The sequence below is a fragment of the Staurois parvus genome, unplaced genomic scaffold, assembly GCF_062004578.1.
Source record: "Staurois parvus isolate SC_StPar_1 unplaced genomic scaffold, SC_StPar_1.0 ptg000054l, whole genome shotgun sequence".
Classification (NCBI taxonomy): domain Eukaryota; kingdom Metazoa; phylum Chordata; class Amphibia; order Anura; family Ranidae; genus Staurois; species Staurois parvus.
Genome location: NW_028317850.1, coordinates 597403 through 606250, shown reverse-complemented (window position 1 = coordinate 606250; position 8848 = coordinate 597403).

The window sequence follows — 8848 nt, the reverse complement described above, 5'->3', positions numbered from 1 at the left end:
CTCCGCCACTCTGCCATTGGACTCTTGATAGTCGTCTCCCCACGCTGCTGCTGGGGGGACTTTTTAACATAGGCCTCTGTATGGCCTTCAATTTTAGCTGCTTACGCTCCGCCACTCTGCCATGGGCCCCTGTACCGCCTCCTCATGCTGCTGCCAGGCCCGTAATCTGTCATGGGCCCCCGTACCGACTCCTCATGCTGCTGCCAGGCCCGTAATCTGTCATGGGCCCCTGTGCCGCCTCCTCATGCTGCTGCCAGGTCCAGAGTGTGTCATGGGTCCCTGTACGGCCTCCCATTGCTGCTGTCTCCATCGCCACACTCTGCCATGTGCCACTTTCAGGTCTCCTCACACTGCTGGTGGGTTCCATTTTGTCATAGGGTGCTGTATGGCCTCCCATTGCTGCTGCCTCCACCGCCACACTGTGGCTCCACACTCTGGTTTTGGCCCCGTGACTGCCCAAATGAGTGAAGTGTGCGGTGATTCTAAGATCGACGGCACTCATCTGCATGTCATACTGACTGACAGTATTATTTCTCTTCCCCAGCAGACTCCAAGGGCATTTAAATTAAAGGTACAGTGTTCTGCACTAATATAAAGGCTCTCTGAAGCCTAGAAACACCCTTTTTATAAGTTAAATTCGCAGCGAATATATTCGGCTCAAAGCGAATTTATTCAGCGAATTCGGCGAATCAGCCGAACCAAATTTTTGAATAATTCGCTCATCTCTAGTGTCAGCATACCAAGACATTTTGGACAATTTCATGCTCCCAACTTTTTGGGAACAGTTTGGGGATGGCCCCTTCCTGTTCCAACATGACTGCACACCAGTGCACAGAGCAAGGTCCATAAAGATATGGATGAGCGGATTTGGGGTGGAGGAACTTGACTGGCCTGCACAGAGTCATGAACTCAATCCGATAGAACACCTTTGGGGTGAATTAGAGCAGAGACTGTGAGCCAGGCCTTCTTGTCTGCCTGTGCCTGACCTCACAAATGCACTTCTGGAAGAATAGACAAACATTCCCATAGACACCCTCCTAAACCTTGTGGACAGCCTTCCCAGAAGAAGCTGTCATAGCTGCAAAGGGTGGGCCTACTCAATATTGAACCCTATGGACTAAGACTGGGATGCCATTAAAGTTCATGTGTGTGTGTACAGGCAGGCATCCCAATACATTTGGAAATATAGTGTAGATACATAACTATACTGTAACTGCTGCTTTAAATATTATGGTTCAAACCTGGGTCGTGAACTCTTCAGAGCCTAAGTAGCTAAAACAAGCAAGCTAAGAATTTTTTATGACATGGCCATTTGGGAACATATGTCAAAGGTTGCCGTGCACCTTGTTTGTTGTCTAGTTATAATGTGACATGCCATGTTTGGTCATTTATTCCAAATTAGATATGGTGATACGCTGCTAGTATCTAACAATGTTGACCAACCACATTTGTCCCTCTTACACAGTATAAATAACCATTGTAAAAGAGCAGCTGTTGGCCAGTCCTCCCTATGACTGACCCATGCATGTGTATGATGTGAATAAACATTTCCTTTGTTCACCGCAAGAGTGTGGTCTGACTGAATTCCACAAATGAATTTTTACATCTGTACATAGACAGGCATTGTTTTGCCATTTTATACATATATACATACAGTATACAGTTGTGTTCAAAATAATAGCAGTCAGACATCACTAACCTGATCAATCACTGTTTTTGGTAGAAATGATATTTCTACATGGCAAATAATTTACTAGCAGGTGTAGTAGAGTCATAGAAATCTAACAGACCCAATAGTCATGACATGCATGCTGCTGATTCTGTGTAATTGAATCACTAATTAAAAGGGACATGTTCAAAATAATAGCAGTGTGGAGTTCTATTAGTGAGGTCATTCATTCTTTGAAAAACAGGTGGCAATTATTGCCCTTATTTAAGGAAGGAAGGCAGCAAATGTTGTACATGCTGGTTACAATGCATTTCTCTCTGAAATTCTGAGGAAAATGGGTCGTTCCAGACATTGTTCAGAAGAACAGCGTACCTTGATTAAAAAGTTGCTTGGAGAGGGGAAAACATATAAAGAAGTGCAGAAAATGATAGGCTGCAAATACGTGATCGCAAATGCTTTAAAATGGCAACCAAAACTGAAAGACGTGGAAGAAAGCGAAAAACTACCATTGGAATGGATAGAAGAATAGCCAAAATGGCAAGGACTCAGCCAACAATCAGCTCCAGGAAGATGAAAGAAGGTCGAAAGTTACCTGTGAATTCTGTTACAATTAGAAGACGCCTATGTGAAGCCAAGTTACAGTCAGGTCCATAAATATTGGGACATCGACACAATTCTAACATTTTTGGCTCTATACACCACCACAATGGATTTGAAATGAAACAAACAAGATGTGATTTAACTGCACAAGTGGGAAGCACATATGCAAACTGTTGTAATTCCTACACCGTTCACCTGATTTGGCTGTAAATACCCTCAAATTAAAGCTGACAGTCTGCAGTTAAAGCACATCTTGTTCGTTTCATTTCAAATCCATTGTGGTGGTGTATAGAGCCAAAAATGTTAGAATTATGTCGATGTCCCAATATTTATGGACCTGACTGTATCTGCAAGAAGACCCCGCAAAGTCCCACTGTTGAAAAAAAGACGTGCTGAAGAGGTTACAATTTGCCAAAGAGCACATTGACTGGCCTAAAGAGAAATGGCGCAACATTTTGTGGACTGATGAAAGTAAGATTGTTCTTTTTGGTTGGAGACAGTTTGTCAGACGACCCCCAAACACTGAATTCAAGTCACAGTACACTGTGAAGACAGTGAAGCATGGTTGCACAAGTATCATGATATGGGGATGTTTTTCATACTACGGTGTTGGGCCTATTTATCGCATACCAGGGATCATGGATCAGTTTGAATACATCAGAATACTTGAAGAGGTCATGCTGCCTTATGCTGAAGAGGAAATGCCCTTGAAATGGGTGTTCCAACAAGACAACGACCCCAAACACACCAGTAAACGTGCAACATCTTGGTTCCAGACCAACAAGATTGACGTTATGGAGTGGCCAGCCCAATCCCCGGATCTTAATCCAATAGAAAACTTGTGGGGTGACATTGAAAATGCAGTTTATGAGGCAAAACCAAGAAATAGAGAAGAACTGTGGAATGTAGTCCAATCATCCTGGGCTGGAATACCTGTTCACAGGTGCCAGAAGTTGGTTGCCTCCATGCAACACAGATGTACAGCAGTTCTCAGAAACAGTGCTTATACAACTAAATATTCATTAAGTGATTCAAAGGAAAGCAAAATCTTCAAACATTTTTGAGTTTATATAGTGAATGTTTGAGTTTGTAAAGAAGAATGCAAACACTGCTTTTTTTTTTGAACAGTCTAATATTCACTTTTCTTCAATATATATATTGAATATATTTTTCTTCATGTTTTGATTTGGAATAGAATGTGTAATGTTCCCAATGCATTTGTGTGTATGGAAATAAAAGCTATTAGAAGGATTTTGAGCTTTATTCACTTTTTTTTTCAACACACTGCTATTATTTTGAACACAACTGTACATATTTGTATGTGCTTTTAATTGCTATGTGAACAAATGTACATATTAATATATAATTGTTTTCCTGTTTTTATACAATGCAGAAAGGTTGCATTAATGTCCTATCATTGTATATATGCTTTATTTAGAATCTGGTTCCAGCCTCTCCTGGTTCCCTTTAAGGTTCAGGGTCGGGTGGCTCTCGGGACCATATAAAAGCTTAGGCATAACAAGGATGGGCATGACTTGAGAAAGCAGGCCACGCCTCCAAAATATGTCATCATAGCAACCAGGTTGGGCGCCCCCTTATCCTACCTGTGGTTTTCGTCTATCTCCGTACACAGCGCCAGCTAGACTGAGCACATGCGCAGTAGGTCCTGCATGCTGTGTGGACTGGCGGTGGCTTTACAGGGATGGGTGGATAGAGGCTGTCTCTCAGAGCCATCCAGTTTGTGATTCCAGACAGTGATGATGGCAATCCAGGAGAGGCAGTTAACATCCTTATGTGCCCAGACATTTCTTGGTTCATCTAAGTACATTGGAGAAAGCTTTTAACATTTTAATTCTCAGTAAACGGTGTTACACTAGGGTGGTTGGTTTTCTCTTTGTTGTTTTTTCTCATTTTTATCAGACTTCTAGTTAGACCTATCAAACGGATTTATATTGCACATATTGAGTGAGACTATAATCGTATTATTATTATCACTTGTAGGAACCCTTGTAGGTGATTTATTACATCCCTCTATCAAGAACATGATGCTTAAAAATGATTAGAAGAGATACACAGTTGTGGAAATGAAATGCATAAATTGCTCACCTGGCCCTTTTTGTGGTCCTGAGAGGTGAGTGTCTATCTTTACATATGGACAACTATGATTTGAGCGGTTATCCATGTGAGGATCCCTTTCTTCTTATTCTTGGTCTGTTTTCTCTATTGATATCCTTATATATTTAGATCTGATTGTATTCTATTCTTATTGTGATAGTATCTCCATGGGTCCATATACATATAAAATACTATTCTCCCAACTGGTTAGTTCCCAATTGCCTCCCCACAGGCCAGGGGAGTGTGACAACTTTCTAGCCTCCTCTCGTGTGTGTTGTTTTTGTAAGTATTAGTTTTTTTTTCCCTTTCTTTTTTCCTGAAGTTCATCCTCCTCCTGTTGGTAAGAATACCTTTATTTGAAAGGTCTATGAAGAAATTATGTTTGTATATTCACCCATGCTTGATTGTAATATTTATCTTTTAGAAACAAGAAAAATTATCTGGATACAAAATCTGTCATAGGGGATTATAAGGTCTTGAACACGTGGTCCTTTTACCGAAAAAAAGCATTTACAGTGACCCATGACGTGTGTTTTTGATGTAACAAAAATCTTTTTATTGTCAATATGTATGTGATCTATATGGCTTGTAAACCTATCTAGATGGATGTTTTACCAGTTTTTTTGTAAATAAACATTTATGTTTTATACATTTGTAGTTTCTTTTTATTACTGGTGGGTCACTCGTGGTCACCCGCTATCTAGTTTCAATTTCTTGTGGTTTATATTTTGGTTGGTAACTTTGGTAAATCTATCGATCCTGTCCACACTTATTTATATATTTCTACTGCCTCAAAAGAGGCCACCTTCAGCCATAAAGGTTCAGGATCCAAACAAACCTTTTCAAGGTCTGAACAATCTGCCCCAAATTGTTGTTCAGGACCTGTGCCATTTTCTTGACAGAATCATCCAGACACTCCACATTGGTAATGCCCTGGGAGTGTAACAAGGCAAGCACAGAGGCTAGGGCGCAGAAAGCTGAATGAAAGTGCCATAAACTGAAAGTGGTGTGGGCCCACAGCAAAGAAATCCTAATGTGAAGGAATCTAGAAACCTGCAGGTAAGCATCCTTGATGTCTACAGAGGCTTGATGAAGGAAAGTTATGAGAGACTGAGTAGATTCAATACAGAATTTTTGGGCCTGAAAGAAGATTTAGGGCCTTGAGATCTACTTTGGGGCAGATGCTACCATATGTTTTTGGACCAGTGAAAAGGTTGGAGTAAAATCCTTGAAACCTTTCCAATACAGGAACTAGGACAATGACCCCCTTCACTGCAGAAGGCGTGAAGGGGCTATATAGAGGTCTGCTAATCTGAGCAATGACACTAGGAAGGTTGCTCTGAAGACACCAAATATGGTGAAATGCACTGTACAGACACCTTGTTCTTGGGTGTGGATACCCAGATATACCTTATGTACAAAGCTCTATTGACACTACAGTTAATTTGATGAACATGAACTACTGTTTTGGTTCAGAGGAGGAATTCTTCTTTGCCTCAGAGATGGGGATAATTTTTCTCACCTTTATGCTGGGGTAGATGACTCTTAACCCCCATAACATCCTCGATGAGGGTGTCAAGGCAGTTCTGAAGAGACAGTCACCCTCAAAGGGCATGCACAGTAAATGCTTTTTACATGCCTTCTCTGCAGTCCAATATTTTAGCCAAAAATGTTTTCTGCAGGAGGCTTGTATGGGAAATAAGACTGGAGACACCCACTAACCTTCTTACACAGACTGTTTGTTGTGCACTTAAGAGTTAATGCTGACAACCAGAGGATTAGTAGGGAATAACGCATGATCCATAACCATAAATTTAGTCCATTGCCCCAATGTTTAAGAGATTAACTTCCCGGCCATGATAAACTGCAATGCAGGACCTACCAAAAACACAAGGATTTGAGTGTCTTTAGTTGTTTAGCAATAGGATACTTGGACATTGGTGCATCCTCTACCAGAATTGTTAGAGTTTTAAAAGGCAGAACACTGCCTGATCAACTGCAGGAACAGCCCACTTCCCAATGATGGAAAAACCCACTGCAGACATAGCGCACAACTAAACAGCACCTGGATAGATGGTGTGATAGATTCAAGCGGTACAGGGGCTTTTGGAGGGGACCCTAGGTTAGCCTCTTGTCTACTGACCATGGGCCCTGGCATTTGAGGGGGCTGTATTCTTTCGGCATTGTGTGCCGGGGGGGAGGGGGAACCTTTGGAGTAGTTTTACTTTGAATTCAAGTCCATGTCTCCCTGCAAGACAGATTCTTGAGCACTGGATCTCTGTGCCCAAACCAGCATTGACTGCTTCAACCCCTTCTTAGACTCAAAGCAGATTATAGTCAGTTCAAAACAACCTGATATTTATGTTGTGTAATCTGTTTATTAACCACTTGCCCTCCTGAGGCTTTAACCCCCTTCCTGACCAGGCCATTTTTTGCTGTTCACCACTGCGCTATATCAACTGGTAATTGCGTGGTCATGCAATGCTGTACCAAAACGAAATTTATGTCCTTTATTCACAGAAATAGAGCTTTCTTTTGGTGGTATTTGATCACCTCTGCGGGTTTTAATTTTTGCACTATTAAAAAAAAAAAAATTGAAAAAAAAACAATAATATTGTTCACTTTTGGTTTTAAAATATATTCAGTAAACTCATAGTTAGTCATAAATTTAGGCTAAAATGTATTCTGCTACATGTCTTTGGTAAAAAAAAATCCCAATACATGTATATTAATTGGTGTGTGTGAAAATTATAGCATCTACAAACTATGGTGTATATATTGGAATTTACATAGCTTTTACTTTCTGGCTGTCTATCGCATTTCTTGAGGCACTAAAATGCCAGGGCAGAACAACTCCTTCCTTCCCCCCCAAATGACCCCTTTTTGGAAAGTAGACACCCCAAGGATTTTGCAGAGAGGCATGTTGAGTCCAGGGAACATTTTATTTTTTGTCACAAAGTTTTAGAATATGACTTTTTTTATTTACACAAAGTTGTCACTTTAATGATATATTGCTCATGCATGCCATGGGTATATGTGGAATAACACCCCAAAACACATTCTGCTACTTCTACCAAGGATGGGGATACCACATGTGAGAGACTTTTTGGCAGCCTAGCTACATACAGGTCCCCAAAATCCAATGACCACCTCCAGGCTTTCAAGGGGCACATTTCCTCATCTCACTTCCCCACTACCTATAACAGTTTCGGATGCTCTACAATGCCACGATAGTACAAGCCCCCCCCCCCCTCCCCAAATGACCCATTTTTGGAAAGTAGACACCCCAAGGAATTTGATAAGAGGTATGGTGAGTATTTTACAGATATAATTTTTGTCACTGGGTTTTGCAAAAAAAAAAAAAAAAAAACAAAATTGAAGAAAGGAAAAAAAAAATTTTTAAATTTCTTTTTCCAAAAACATGGCAACAAATTAGATTTGCAAAACACCCATCATGCCTCTTAGCAAATACCTTGGAGTGTTTACTTTCCAAAAAGGGGTCATTTGGAAGGGTTACTTCTACTATCCTGGCATTTCAGGGCCAACATGAGTAGCTTATTCCACACATCACCCACTCTTGATATTTTATCAAAAATGACATGCTTTAACCATTTCAATATCGGTCAATTTTACACCTCTCTGCCCAGGCCATTTTTCACGTTTCAGCGCTCTCACACTTTGAATGACAATTGCGCGGTCATACAACATTGTACCCAAACTAAAATTTTATCATTTTCTTCACACAACTAGAGCTTTCTTTTGGTGGTATTTAATCACCGCTGGGGTTTTATTTTTTGCTAAATTAACAAAAAAAAACCAAAAATTGAGAAAAAAAACCAACAACACATTTTTCTTTGTTTCTGTTATAAAAGTTTACAAAGAAATAATTGTTCTTCATAAATTTAGGCCAAGATGTATTCTGCTACATGTCTTTGGGAAAATAACCCAAATTAGGATGTATTATTTAGTTTGTAGGAAAGTTATAGAGATCACAAACTATGGTATAGATCTGAATATTGATCAATCCTGAAGTACTGACAGCCAATCTAATTTCTTGAGGTCCAAGAATGTCAGAACAGTACAGATATCCTCCAAATGACCCCTTTTTGCAGAGTAGACAGTCTGACGTACTTCATAAGAGGAATGGCGAGTTTTTTGAAGTTGTATTTTTTTTGTCATAATAGTCATAATTTTTTGGAAAATGAAAAAAAATTTAAAATTAATTTCACAATTTTTTTTTACATACTGTAAAATAACAGAAAACAAAAAAATGGCGTCTGCAAACGTTTAGGCACCCTGCAGAATTTATAGCATGCACTGCCCCCTTTGCCAAGCTGAGACCTGCCAGTGTCATGGATTGTTCTCAATCATCACCTGGGAAGACCAGGTGATGTCAAGCTCAAAGGTTTTAAATGCCCAGACTCATCTGACCTTGCCCCAACAAATCAGCACCATGGGTTCTTC